At 49.9% G+C, this 14,988-nt stretch overlaps 1 protein-coding gene across 2 annotated transcripts in view; it reads left to right on the top strand.

The window, feature by feature from the left end:
• Nucleotides 1-305: 305 nt before the first annotated feature.
• ANXA11 (annexin A11) overlaps nt 306-14,988 on the top strand; it is a 35,366-nt gene continuing 20,683 nt past the window's right edge. The window contains exons 1-2 of one of the 2 annotated variants that reach the window (XM_012723728.1): nt 306-531; nt 9,631-9,761. The gene's annotated coding sequence lies outside the window, so the exon portion shown is untranslated. The remainder of the gene's footprint in view (nt 532-9,630; nt 9,762-14,988) is intronic. The other variant, XM_004680704.2, reaches the window with a different exon arrangement.

Genomic DNA, 14,988 nt, shown 5'->3' with positions numbered 1-14,988 from the left:
AAGTTTTCTTTACCTTAAAGACTGTTCAGAATAACCACACACTGCGCTGGAGGCTTCGAGAGCGCCCTCCCCGCAGGTGTGGCGCAGGGCAGGACAGGAAGAGGTAGTGGGGTTCAAGAGCGTTTCCAGGTACCCGTGGGACCCGGAAGGCGCTGAGCTTCCCCTTAGCGGGTTTCGGGGAGGCTTCTCCCCGCCTCTGCCCAACCCGGCCGTCACCTGGGGGCGGTGCCCCACGCAGTCCCCGCCCTCCTTCCCGCCCCCGCCCTCCCCCTGAGCAAACAGCCCCGCCCCGGCACGTTGGGCGACGCCGCGGAGTGTGGGTTCTCCGTTCGGCTCGCTCCTCCTCCTGCCCCGCCCAAAGGTTGCCTAGCTCCAAGTGGGACCCTTTACCCCTCGCAGTCCGGGGGTAGGATCCAGATCACCAGCCGCGCGCGGGCGGACCCGAGGCGGCGTCCCCGGGACGGTAGCGAGGAGCGACGCTGCTGCCCGCGTTCTTGTTCGCAGCTTGAGGCCGTCAGCCCCCGTGGCTGGGTGAGTGAGGGTCTCGGGGCTGCCCGGGGCGCGGTGGCGGCGGCGCCCCCAGGACTTTCTACTGGTGGAGCCTGGGACTGCCCCGTGCCGGGTCCCGGCCCGCCTGCGCCTTCTGGGTGGCACAGCATGGAGGGGGGTTGTCGGGCTGGCTCCGGACGGGCTGCGTGGGCCTAGCTGCCCTCGGGATGGGGTGGACGGTACACAGACGGGACCCCCAAGGGTCAGAGCCACGTGGCGGTGTTGCCGGGCGGGATCTGGGGCTCTGCCGGTTCCGGGGCCGCTAAGGACTAGTAGAACCTGAGCCGAGGAGGTGACTGACTGGTGTGGGGCCCTTGCCGCTTCCACCCAGCCCAGATCGCGGGGCCACCCAGTCCCTTCCAGGAAAGGCTTGTGCCCAGGAGAGCACGTAGAGGAGGCTGCGTTAAAGAACTTGCTTCTGAAAGTCGCAAATTCCTGGAGACTGCTACTGTTGGAGTTTGTTAGGCACTTTATTTGGGAGAATTGGGAACTCGCTCTACGAGCTGTGTTCACTTGGTGTTCACCTTTTCCCCACTCCCCAGCCCTCACTCCAGCTCCAGCAGGGGTTCTTGGGTTTTTACCTTTCCCCTGGTACCACCCTAGCTACCTCAGGGCCGAAAAGATAGAAATCTGTCAGTTAGCTGAAAGGAAAATTATGAAACTCCTCATGCATAGACCTTGAAGGGGGAATTTAAGCTAGCCACTGCCCGCCTAAGCAAGGGTCAGTCTGTTCAGAACGTTTCTGCCCCTCTCCTCTCATCAGGGACTTTTCTACGGATATTGGGACAGAACAGAGGTATCCATGGCAGCAAACTCTTCCTCTGGGCCTTGGCTTTACTTCCTGCTGCCATGGCTTTGACAGGGTGTAGCCCTTGAGGAGTGAGCCACTATTCTGCCCACATCACGGGACAAAAAGCTTTCAGGGCAGGGCCTGGCTGAGTCCCTGCACAGACAGGGTGTGTGTTATCTTGCTCACCCCTAAGTGGCTCTCATTATGCTCCTTCATTCCTTGCTTCAGTCAATCCGTGGGGATTCCAGAAGGATTAACACGGCCTCTTCCCTCAAGGCACTATCTGTGCTATGAGGATTCCCCGACAAGAGAAGCCAGATGAGGTGCCAAGGCACTTTGTTGCCCAAGGTGTTCACTATCTTAGGCTCCTGCATCGCTACTTAATCTTGTCTCCCGCTAGTCTCTGTGCCTTGTTTTCCTTGTCTTTTTTTCCTTTAAATCCCCCACTACCGCACAGGGTTGTTGTAGGAAATGTTAATGTAGTTAGCAGCCATCCATTTGGCTCAAGCACTAATCTGAACAGGCGGCACGCCATACCTATGTGTCTTAGGTGGATGTCACCCAAACTGTGCATAAAGCTTACAGCAGGCTTGGCTCATAAGTAATCATCTGTTAGAGTCAGTGATAATAATACAATAATAGCTGTTACTCCCTTTGCGTAACTGAAGAGCCAGCAGAGTTGAACTGCTCCGCTGACCTGTCTTTCTGTCATAGCTCATGCTGTTCCATCCTCTGGAATGCCCTCCTGGAACCCCATTTTTTCCCACTATTCATAACCCTCCCTGGGTGCCCCATGTAGCCTGACCCCAACAGAGAGCTCTGGTCAGCACTGCTCTAAGCTCATGCAGCCTCTTCTGCTCATTGGTAGGCACTGACCCACTGTCCCTGGCCTTCTTTGGCATCCCTGTCCTTTGTCCCTGAGGGTGCGTGTGTGTGTGTGGGGGGGCTTTTTCATCTCTCAGTCTCTCACAAACAGGATGGGTCCTGCCTCCTGTAGTTCTCAGCAGATGTTAGTTGAATGAAAGGACAGCCTAGGGAAGTAAGGTTTCCCTGCTCTTAAAATATTGGACCTTGAGGACTGGGTTTGGGTACACAGAAAATGAAAAAAAAGTGGGGAACATGAGCTGGAAGTGAGTCCAGACTGAGAGGGAAGAGCGCAGCTGGCTGAGAAGCCATGTTGTGCCATTTCTGTGTTTAGTCAAGGCAGGAGGGACAGGAAGGGCCCATCCTGTATTGCTGGATTGTATCTTCAAGGCCAAGGTTGATTAGGGTGCCTTGGTCATGTGATTTAGGGGAGGCTGGGTTGTTTGGGCTGACAGGGTTAAGAAATGATCTGGAATAGGTTAATGTGGGTTCTTCTTGGGAATCCACTGAAAAATGGACAAAACAAAGCTGGGAAAAGGTGACTACAGAATCAATCTGTGTTTAGTGCTAGGTGTTCAGCAGGTCCAGGGCCTTTCTGGAGCTCCCCCTCTTTCCTCTTGGACTCACCTCCTTCCTCTCTCTTCTCAGCTGCCATCTTCTCTGCCTGAAATAGTTCTCCCATGGAGAGTCTGTGTATGGGGCGACTTTGTAATTGCAGACAAACAAACAGACTTAGGTGTCTCTGGGTTTTTCTCCACAGTGCCTTCTGATCCCATTTCCCCCAGAGTATCAGTTTGAGTGACATGTAGGGGGAAAGCTCTTGGAGCAGCTTCCTTGAGAGGTGTTTGTAATTTTAAAAGGTTTTGACATTCATGAAGCTTTTTAGTAACTACTGAAACCATTGGGCATTAGGCCTGTTAATCCTGATCCCTGAAAATATAGTGTGCTGGTCTCAGCGGTGTTTATATTTGGGGGGTCCCTAAAAACACAGCCTTCACAGTGACTGGAACTGCGATCTGGCCTTCCTAACTGGTGTACAGACAGCAGTGGGTGAGGGCAGCTGCTAGTCAGGAGTCAGCTCTCATTCATGCGGAGTCACCTGTGACAAAAACCAGGTAGCCCCATAGGGTCCTAGTGGCTCCCAGTGTTCTGGATGGTGATATAGTTGTTTGCAGTATCTAATGAGAAGAGATTTGTAAAAGGGGTTTGCAGTCACAAAGCCAGATGGCAATGCTGATATGGTAGGTATGTCCTAGGAGGAGCCTTGCAGCTGGAGTGTGGGGGTGCCTGACTCTTATTGCGTAGTCTTCCAGGGGCCCATTGCCTGGGGAAGAGGGAAGGAATCTGAGGGTAGAGAGGGGAAACTCAGAGGCTGGTCATAAGGAAGGAAACTCAGATTAAGCCTGGGGAAAGGCATCTCTGAGGGGAAAGGGTGTGTTTGGGGTGGGGAGGACTGGTAATAGCAGATGTGAGCTTGCTGTGTCCACCTAAAAGGTCACAGCTATTCTTAGGAAGTGGTGGACAAGGCATGTTTCTATTGAACTCAGCACTAGTGCGTGCCCACTCTTTGCCTCACGCTGTGCTGTATGCACAAGAGCAGTGGCGGTCCCGACCCAACCTAGGTTGTCCCCCCTGGATTCCTTGACACGTGGGCAGCAGATGAGAACCAGGTTGTAGGGTGGAGAAGTTCATCAGTCCAGTTTTGCACATGTTGCATTTGATACACCAAGTAGGCCTGTGGATCTGGGACTCGCAAGCTTCTGGGCTGGAGAGAAAGACATTTTTGTCTAGGCCTGGAGAGATGGAGGAACAAATGAGTAAAGGGAGGCGAACCAGAAGAAGAGCAGCTGCAGATGCAGAGGAAAACCAGACTAGCGTCAGGACCACAGAAGCAGAGTGCAGCCGCCCAGTGGGAGAGCGCCAGTGTGTGGTTGCTGCTGTAGGAAGTGAGGTGGAGGAGACTCAGCACCTTAGCTGTGGCTGCTGTAGAGGGACTGTGGGAGCAGAAGCCCAATTGGGATGGAAGGATGGAGGAGTAGCAGCCATAGACAAGTTTCCACAGTGTGGGGGGTGTCACAGGGAGGCAAAAGATTGGGTGGTGTTGGTGGAGTGTGTAGAGGGAATATTTGTTTCTGTTTCCTGGACCCATCCTCCTCCCACCCCCTCCCAGACGTCCGCGGTGTGGGTGACCTGCCCCTGAGGAGCCTTCACTGTCCTCTCCTCGTCCTGTGGACACAGGCGCCTGTAAAGATTTGCTTGTTTCAAAGAGTGGGGTTTATGCTGCAGCTTGTGTCTTGATTAATTTTTCAAGCACAGTTATTCCGGGCTACTGTTACTCCAGGTCAAGAGCAGCTGTGGAATGTTCTATACTAGAGACGTACCAGAATTTATTCAACCCGATTGATTCAGTGTGGTCCTTGATTGTATTACCACTTGAAGCAATTGGAGTACACAGCCTATAGAATCCTGATTGGCATGTGATGGATATATATTTTTAAAAGATTTATTTATTTATGCATACATTGCTGGGGTACATGCCAGAGGTGCAGGGACGGTTAGAGGATTCACGGGAGACAGTGGGGAAGCAGAACTGGCAGACTGACGAAGTTCACTGCTGTGGGGAGCTCCGGGCAGGGTCAGGAGAGGTCTGCCACGCCATGTGGGTCACCTCCGGGGCCAGGGATCAAACTCATGCTGAAGTGGCTGCTATAGCTTCATAGTGTTGTGCTTTAACCCGTTGCACCACCAGAGAGGACCCTTAATACATTTTTTAATAAGGAAGAGTTGACATTTTTATAATACTCACTTTTTCAAATTGGAGAGAGATGACAGGCCTTGCAATATGTCTTTCTTAAGTTTTATGAGTGATATTCTAACAGGCTCACTGGAATTTAAAAAAATTGTGTACATTAGTTTTTGTTTCCTTGTTTTTTTTCTGTTCACTGATGACTCATTTTAACCTTTATCCTGACTCATTCCTTCTTACTTTTGACTAATTTTGATTCTCAACTTTCAAATATAAATTGGTTTTTATTTTTAGTCTTTTAATTAAAAAAGCACATCAAGCTCAACATTTTCCCTTGAGTGTAGCTCTAGCTGACGTGTGAAACACCTTTTCCTTGCATTCTAGTTACTATGTGCATCAGTTTTGATCAGAGGATTATTTAGAAAATAACGTCCTGAATTTCTCCATCATTTTGTTGGGAAGATGGTCATGTTTTATACTGACTATTATTTACTGGGCTATGACTAGTGAATGTCGATCAACAAAATCTCTTCTGTTGGGGTGAATGAATATATTCTTTGTCATCACCTAAACCATCAATATTAAGGTTACATATTCATGAAAGAAGACTACATGTCATGTAGCACACAGAATTTAAATACATCTGTTACTTGAACTGGGCCTTCATATCTTATTATGAAGATATATTATTATGAATATCTTATCATTTGCTTATTATCTGTTAAATTGTGAGAAATGAGTCAAACTATAATTTTTTAAAAGTCAACTACTCATGTCTGTTCTAGCTTTATGAATGGTGTTCGTGTTTGGTATAGACAGGTTTGTCAAGCTTACCTGTGTGGATTATATGGTGTGTCATTTGTCGCCCACTTAATGCTCTTGGTTTTTTAACTCATTTTCCATTTTACCTGTGGTTTAAGAAAATGTGTAACGAAGGGCCTGAGAGACTCCCTTATTTACAGTCCTAAAACAATAAATCCTTAACAATTGTCACACTTGCCACCTTGCTTCTCAGCTTCCCCATTTTTGTGAACTCTCCCTTCTTGACTGTTCCAGTGTACTTCATGGTAACCAGGTTTTTAGGAAGAAAGGATAAAATGAGATTTGCGCACAAACCCAGTAAGGCCTGGGTAACTTCTTCCTGTTTGGGGTTTGTAGCTCTTTCTTTTAGTCCCCATTGATAGACAGCTCTAACAATTACATGTTTCCTTCCTCATTTGCTACAGCAAGATGGGCTTTCTTTTTCCTCAAAGGGTGTGATGGAATAGTCTACAAAACTGTCCTAAGATCAAGTGTTGGATAAAAACACTTGGATCTCCATGTCTTCTGCTATTTTTTCATGCTTATCTTTTAAGTCAGATAATGCTCTATCAAAGGACTGGAATGGCTCACACACCTTGTTGTATCATGAAGCCCTAGTGAGTAGCTTCCAGTCTTCTGTTTGTAGATCAAAGCAAATGGCCAAAAAATGGATGTAGTTGCTGCTTATTAAAAAGTCCTCAATATATTTTTAATCTTAATGTTTAAACTGCTAGTTATTCTTTGTGTTTACCTAGTATATCTTTGTGCAACCCTTAATTTTTAACCTTTCCTTCTCGCTTAAAAAAGAAGTTTCTTGTGTACTTAAGTGTGTTTCTGGGGTGATGGTGGTCAGGAGGTTGGGGGTGGTGACAGGAAGCAGTGATAATAGTAATAAACCAAACGTGGTGGTTTCTGCTCTTGCAGAGAAGTTCAGGTTCTTCACATACCAGGTAGTCTTGGTTTTATTCTCTATGTCTTATTTTTTATTTATTCGTTACACTTGGATGTTATTTCTTTCCAGACCTCTGCTCTGTTGGTTAAGTTTCTCATCATTCCTCCTCTTCCCCATCCCACCTGCACAAGAAGGAGTTCATCTCTCACAAATTGGACATCAAAGTTGTTAAGTGTTGTCCAGGCCCATGGCTCCGGTGTGAAGTTGCCCCCAGAATTCTTACAGCTCTGGTTTTAAACTTGAGCACATTCATGTGTAACCTGGAAGGTCTGTGCAGCACAGATTCCTAGACTCTGATGGAGCGTTCTGATGAAGGTAGTGGTACCTGAGAATTTCTAACAGGTATCCGCTTGTACTGATGCTGCCAGCTGGGAACCACACTGTGGGTAGTAGCACTGCCTTAGATGCTTCTCCTTCCTGCATGGCCTAACATAGGTGACTTTCCCATCTACATGAGAGGACCCCCAAGAACCTACTGTTCGACAACCTCATATACAGGTGCATTTACTGACGCACACTGTGCTGACATTGATTTCATGTAATATTAAGAATCTAACTGCCAGGGAGGCTCCAAAACATAATCTGGGGATTGCCATGTGCTGGGTTACAGTTAATGTTCTGTTATAAGCAGATGGTGAGGTGGGGGGGGGGGAGACAATAGGAAGTTTCTGGAACACCACGTACTGGTGTCCTTAATTTGAAAGTACTATGTTCGTCAGTCTTGCACTAACTGTATTCCTCATGTTAGAAAGAGGCAGTGGCATCTCCCAACAGGGCCAGCCAGCAGACGGTACAAGTGCGTGGTGAGTTGCTACTGTTTTGCTGAGGCTTCAGAGGGTTCAGGGCTTCAGGACCATTCCCAGCCCTCAGGTCTGGCGAGTAAAATTCTGCTGCTTGGACCCCCCAGCCCTGTGGGATGGGGGTGGCCCCTCCCAGCACCCAGCCTTACATGGAGAGTATCTTGACGTGCTTACTCCTCTCAACTTGCCTTCTCCAACTCCCGGGGGATTACACATAGATTACTATTCCTAGGAGAGATTGGAGCAGAGACCATTTGACCCCCACACTGAGCCAGGCTCAGTGCTCCAGATACCCCAGAGGTATCAGAACAAGTGGCTTCCAACCCCTGTACTCTGCTGTTGTCAGCTCATAGGGAGGGAAACCTGGAGAGAAGGAGTCACAGAGGCTACCCTGGAGCAGATGACACTTGCGTGTGGCTTCACATGCAAAAATTACTGGAAGGCAACAGAGTCATATTCCCATTTGCTTTCCCAGGTCAACCTTTACATTTTCTAAGTTCATTCTCCAATCCAGGAAGATGAAAGGGAGCCAGGAGTTTGCTGAGTGACGGTGGGTGGGCAGCCTAGGCCATAAGGCACCAGCATAGAAACGAAGGACCATTATTCTGGTCCTCATCGTGCCCCCTGGCAGCCCTAAGGCTTCATGCAGAACCTTCCACTCTCCGGGCCTCGGCTCTCACCTAAGTAAATTAAACTGGTGAACCAAATGATCTCATAAAGGCCCCTTCCAGCTTCAATGTATATGGCATTCCTGTGTGATCCAAATGTCAGTGCACTGGGAGTTGACTTTTTCTTGTAAGAGGGGTCTTTCAGAATCTGCTTGCTCAAGTTCAGCCTTCTGCTGAGGTATAACTGCCCTACGGCTGCTCTCCTGGCCTGTTTTGCCCAGAACTTCTCTAGGCCAGGCAGTTCCAGGTGCCAGTTTTCAGAGGTGGGGTCAGATGGCTGTCTGGCTAATAATCCAGTAGGTTCCAGCTACTCTTAATTCATCATGAGCGGGTGGGAGTTCAGTGTTTAACAGCACCTTGCATAGGCTCTTTGTTTAGTGACTGAGAAAGTCTGGCCAGGCTTTGCTTGGTGGAGAGCTGCCCTGGGCTCCCTGCCTTGCTTCTGTCGCTGAAACGCACCTGTGACCCACAGCCCAGAGGTGAGGGAGTGCCCCATGAGGCAGGACCTGGGCACTACTGCCCTGCAGAGGGTAAGGCCATCTGTGTCCTTCCCAGCAGAGGCAGAAATGTTCACCTGCCCTCTCACATCACTTGAAGATCTGCCTTAGTGTGGCAGGAAGAGAGGCAAAGTCCTAGAGATCTCCTCTCTGCCCCCAGAATTCCTGGTGCCTACATCAGAGGAATAGGTGCCACCCAGGGTGTGGAGAGAATCAAGGTCCACTGGTGTCCTGTTGCAACTTGTGAGGAACCTGGCTGTGCCCAGCCTGGTGCTCGCCAGCGGTGGGAAGTCTCTCCTACCCTGGGCAGCATCGGAAAGCATAATCCTGGCTCTGGCACCAGTTGCTTGTGTACCCCTGGCTTGTTAAGAATCATCGCTGAGCCTTGGTTCCCTTGAAGTGATAATACCCATCTTGTAGGAGCATCGTGAAGGTTGTTGGGGTGATAGGTGGTAAGGTAGAAGGTAGTATATATACCTACCCTAAGTACAGGAGAAAGGGGCGGGGGGATTTTAGAGCACAAGAGGACATAGAAAACATTTTGAGATAAGTGCATATTAAGTTCTGGAATCAGAACTTATCCCTGAGAGTAGGGAGGTCAGGGAGTACTTCCTGAAAGAGGCAGGGCCCCGTCTGGCCTGAAAGAGGACAGGGGTTGACCTAGGCTTCAGGAAGGCACAGAGGCCACAGGAGGACAGGTCAGGCACAGGTCTGCCATTGAGCAGACATTCTGAAGATGTAAAGTGCTGGGGTAATGGCTTGGCTGAGCACGCACACACATTTCCTGCAGTTCTTCCCATCACATGTAGGTCCTGGGAGGCTTCCGTGCATGGCACAATGCCCTTCCACTCAGGGCCCTCTGCAGAGCTCAGGATCCCTCCTACATAGAGGTCAGCCCATACCCAAGATCGCAAGAGTCTTCTGCATGGTCACTTGTAGGCTCTGATTGGGATTTCTTTTCAGCTTCTGGCTGTACGAGTCTGGCTGAGCACATTGTCGCTGCTGAAGAGCAGCTCCTGATAAGCGCTATTGGAAGGAGACTCGTGCTGGGACTTCTCCGCGGAAGGGCTGCCTCAGACTTTCAGAGCTAGAAGGTACTTGCTTAGGTCTTCTAGGTTTGCAGGGTCTGGGCCTTTCCAGGCCATTTGAACAGGCATCCAGGCCATTTGATGGGGTGGTGCGCCCATCAGGGCCTCATCCTGCCTTTCGATCTACTGCTCGTTATCCCCCAGTTTACTGTAAGAGTGGACAAAAGCCGGGCTTCCCTATGGAACAGAGATGCTCACTGCATTTTGATTGGTGGGTCCTGGGTGAGCACCTCTTCCTTTGGGTGCAAGTACAGGTGCCTACAGAGACATCCCAGCCAGGGACAGTGGGAGCAGGGACGGGCACACCAGCTGAAGGGGGCCGCCACCACCACCCTCATTGCAGCCACCCTGTGGAAATTTGGGACCCTTAAGTCAGGCTGAGTGTTTAAGTCTGGCTGAGGCATTTGCAACTCCTTGCCTCCCCATAATTAAATAAATGTTTGTGATCTACAAAACCTTCACATAGACCCAGATTCTGGGCATCACAAGCTGAACACACTGATCCCTGGCATGCTCATGCATTTAATAGATGAGGGAGAGAGATGTTCAGGAGGGCCTTGGGTTCCCTAGCCCGGCCCTGGCTCCTCTCTGAGCCCAGAGAGGGACTTACTATGGAGCTATTGAAACTGAAGTTTCCGCTTCAGGCTGACTCTCGTGACATCACAGGATTGTTGACCTTCCCGTGTGCTGGGTGGAATCTTACAGTGAATTTACAGGCATGGGCTGTTTGCCAAAACAGGTTTGCCAAACACTTGACATTGTATATTCATCCTCTGAAAGAGGGCCTCCCTAAAATTATTTAAGCTCCAGGTCCCATAAAACCTGCTCCCTCAACTACTGCTGGTAAAGACCCAGTCGACTGCGAACCTGCCTCTCGGACAGCTAGCTCTTGGTGTGGGGGTGCAGGGCCAGCCTCGCAGGACCTTGTTGCGTCACCTTGGCATGTCACTTCCTCCTTTCTGGTTGTCATTTTTGCTGCTTGTGAAATAGTGGAGGTGTGGTGGATGAAGTGAACTGAGTCTTCTTTATGGCTGAATGACTTCTGGGGCCAGCTATTTGGTCTTGACCCACTGAGTGTGATTGTCCTCCGGTGTAGCTCACACTGCAACCTTTTTCCTCCCTAGAGCATTTGCATTGTTGGCTGGGTGTGTCTGGCCTGGCCACACAGAAGACACTCAGAAGCCCGGCCTCACCATGGAGACTCCTGTTGACTGATAATACAAAGGAGTAGGGCTTGATTAAGCTCGTTCCCCACCTATAGGAGGGGCAAACACCTGTTCCTTCCTCATCTGTGTGTTTTCTTCTTGTTTTATAGTTTCCCTTGTCAAAGAAAGCTGGGGGCTAGGTAGACTCAAAGAGCAGAGTCCTTTTCAAAGAGAACAGCAGGGAAGGATATGAAGGAAGGAGACACACCCTGGTCACCGTATGTGTACATTTCCTACTGCTGCTGAAAACAAGGTGGCTCAATTCTACACATCTTAATTTAGGTGTGCAGTTCAGGGGCATTGAGTACATTCACATTGTGGTGAACCATCACCGCCTCCAACTCCGAAACTTTTTCCTTTTCCCCAACCCCTAATGGACACTTAACTTGCCAGCCCCCTCCCCCTGAGCCCCAGGTATCCACAGTTCTACTTTCTGTCTCTATGAATTTGACTCTCTTGAGTACAGGTGTGCCTAGGAGTTAGAGCAGGGCTGGTTCTAGACCTCTAAAATGAAGCGGATATCATCATAAAGTGAGGGACATGAAGTTAATAGCTTCCCAGTGCAGTGAGGTTGGTTGTTTTGAAAGTTCAGAGAGGTTGAGTTTCTGGAGGCAGGTCACACAGTAAGTCAGTGGTGGAATTACACCCCAAACCCTCTCAGCTGTACAGGCTGATGCAATGAACTAAACACCTACTGTGTGCTAATAAATTGTAGAGTGGTTAGCTTGATGTGTGTAGTGGTGCATCGATTCCTCACAGCCACATACGGGATGGATAGACATTTCTCCCAATATTATTATAGGTAGGGGAGAGGCTCAGAGAGGTCAACAGTATGCTTGAGGTCACACAGCCAGCAATTGGTTGAGCTAGAATTGGACTTATTGTCATCGGAGTCCAAACCCTATGTGCCGCCCCAGTACACGCTAGCCGTGTTCGGAGATGATAACAGCCACAGTGTGGGCTGTGGGTGAAGTCATACAGTCGAGCTAAGGATTCCCGTGACTGTCCTGTGATGTTTGTGACTCTCAGTGGGGAGTGTGGACCGTGTGGAGACGGGGAACTGACCTAGCGGGGGTGGCAGAGAATCTGCTTGTAAGTGCCAGTGATGCGCAGGCTAGTGACCAGGGAGGGGCCGGACAGCTTCCCCTTCCTTCTCCCAGAAAAGGAAGGGGGTTCAGAGAAGGAGCTTCCCAAGTTCCCTTCCATCTGAGCCACTGAGGGCTGGTGTTGTATAGAGAGGAAGTGTTGCAGGACTTGCGGTGTGGTGTGCCCCATTGGGCTAAGGTGATCCTGGGGACATGTTGCTCAAGTTGGACTTTGTAGGAAATTGAAGGGCTTGAGAGCAAAAGGGGGGCTGAGCAGGACACCCCTGGCACTTGGCCCTAGTCCCTTCTACTTTGTCTCAGACCGATGCTGGGAGGAACCCCTTCTGGTCAGGTGGTGTGATTGTGCGGAAGTGGTGAAACAGACACAGACCCGGCTTCCCAGCCTGAACTGCACTTAGAAAACCCAGTTTCACTTTTGGGGAATGTGTGTGTGTTTCCTTCAGTCTTTGCCACACTTTGGAGTTAGGACATGAGTGGGGTTCTTTTCCTGTAGCTCCCTGTGCACCTGTTAGAGGAACCTCCATGTCTCCAAGGACAGCCCCAGAGCCCTCACATTTTAGGTCAGTGAGTGATGCCCTCTAGCGACACCATGCCTCCCTCACCGTCCCCTGGCTCACTGTACACTCCTCTGAAATGCCAAGTGACTACGTATGGACTACTGTTCCGGATGCCTGCTTGGTGTGGGCAGGTGTTGGAGGGGAAGGCGCCCGTGGGGAGGAATGACTTGGTTGCAGGGCTGTGCTGTGGTGGGGTTTGGCGGAGAGACTGGGAGCTGTGTGTGTGCTCACACTTGCCATGAGGTGAACGTGAGTCCCTCCCGCCTAGTTTTTTCTCCTGCTCACTTCCGAGGGCCAGGTCTGGAAAGGCAGGTGAGAGAAAGAAGAGGCTTCCTTCCAGGAGGGGACCCAGAGTGGACGCACTCACCGCAGACTCGGGTGCCTGCAACCCTTTGGGGTGCCTTTCCCAGCAGCTGTCCCCTCTAGGAGTCTTTTCAAAGCCACTCCTCCCCCCATCCCACCCCTTCCTTCCACATACAATTCTGGAGCTTGGACCAGCCCCCCAGGACCCAGGTATGCGGAGGGCTGCAGGCTGGGGAGAAAGAAGACATTACCAAATTCCTGTTGGAGGTTTCTATTTCTAGAGTTTGGAAAATCCCACACAGCCATTCCCAGACGCTGCTGCTTCAGGGCTGGTACTGGTGTAGGTGAAGGATCAGGCAGGCTTCATTCCACCACTCTGTCCACCCTCTGCCTTCTCTCTGTCCTGACTCTCTCCACCTCTCAGGTTATTCTTTCTTCTCCCCACATTTCTCATCCTGGGTATTATCAAAGGACCCAGTCCTCTAGGACCCGCTAATCCTGTTTGCTATTTTACATTGGGGAATCTGATGTAATGAGAAGTTAGATGATGTAAGGAGAACATATTTGATATTAAACTATTACTCTCTGCATCTTACAGATGGGGAAATGGAGGCCCAGAAAGGTCAAATAGGCCCAAGGTCATAGGCTTAGTAGACCTGGGGGCTCTAGCTTCAGTTCTCGTTCTCCTGCCATTCTGCACCACCTTGTCGAGTGCCCGTGGTGAGGCCTGATGCCCTGACTCCTGGCCTGTGCTTCCCCCCCACTGCTGTTTTTAGAGCTTCAGTCTTGAACTCTCAATAGTTTCTGGAACCAGTGGGCTCTGTGAGAAAGCATAGCAAAGGGGTGAAGCACCTGGTCTTGGAACCCTGACAGCCTGGGGGTGAATCCTGTATAACCACTTACAGGCTGAGGTGTTGGGCAGGTAGCATATCTCCACACCTCAGTTTTCCTAGGGGCTCGGCTCGTAACTTTAGTACTTGTTCATGGAGTCATTGTAAAGTTCAATTCCATGTACAGCACTTAACACAGTGCCTAGCATGTGATAAGTATTCAGTACATGTTAACTGCTATTATTAGGGCCTAGCAAATGTGGGAAAGGGGGAGACAGAGTTAAGCAGGCTCCTTTGTTCCAAACTTCTCAGTCTTTGGGACTCAGTACCACTATGAATTGGCACTTATCTGGAAGGGGATATAGGAGACAGCATTTTCCAGTTTTTGGACAACCGATTTCGGTCCTTTGCTCCCTTTTATAATTGGGTCCCTGGTAATTGCAAGATGTGAAGTTGGCGTGAGAATATCATGCTGCCTGTTTCTGCAGACAAGGCTGAGCTGCTGGGCCCAGTTAGACTTGAGCGAGACTTTAGTTTCCTCAGGCTTTGAGGATGGTGACTTCTGGAGGCAGTAGGTGGTTAACACGCAGAAGGGAGCAGGTTCAAAATGGAAAAGAATCCACCTACAGCCCACAGAACGCGTTTGGACGGTGCGTGCCCTTGGCATTAGAGTTGGCTCTCACATGCCAGGTGGGTCTTACTCTACAGAAAACCTATAGACAGAGCTGCCCACTGCAAGTGCCAAAAGCCTTGGGCTACATGTGTTCACTGTGCCATTCCTTGCCCATGTATTTCCTTTTTGATGTGATCATACAATATTCTGTAGGGTCATAGCAACAATCTGAGGAAGAGGCTGCAAAAGAAAAATTGAGGATGAGGAAATTAAATGACTTGGCCAAGTCATTCAGCTGCTAATTATCAAAGCAGAGGCCACATGCTGGGCCTCCCTCAAGCAGTCTATGTGGGGTTTGCATTAAGCCAGGGAACGGGGGTGGCCCATATGTCAGGCACTTAGGTAACGGCATTCACAGACAGTTGTGTGTGGCCCTTTGGTAAGAACTCATTGGTCCAGCAACTGGGAAAGCTGTGAGGAGGTTGGTTTGACCCCCTTGCACTGAAAAGCGCTCCTTCAAGCATTTCAGCCACGCAGAGTTCTCTGCTGGCATGAAGCCTGACCTTAATCTAGAGGTGCCATTACGTTATTCAAGTTCCTAATATTTAGAGGCCTGGAA

This window comes from Condylura cristata, unplaced genomic scaffold, assembly GCF_000260355.1.
Source record: "Condylura cristata isolate star-nosed mole 26May11 unplaced genomic scaffold, ConCri1.0 scaffold00011, whole genome shotgun sequence".
NCBI classification, from domain to species: Eukaryota; Metazoa; Chordata; class Mammalia; order Eulipotyphla; family Talpidae; genus Condylura; species Condylura cristata.
The sequence above is the reverse complement of the archived record's forward strand: the minus strand, read 5'-3'. Positions and strand labels throughout refer to the sequence as shown.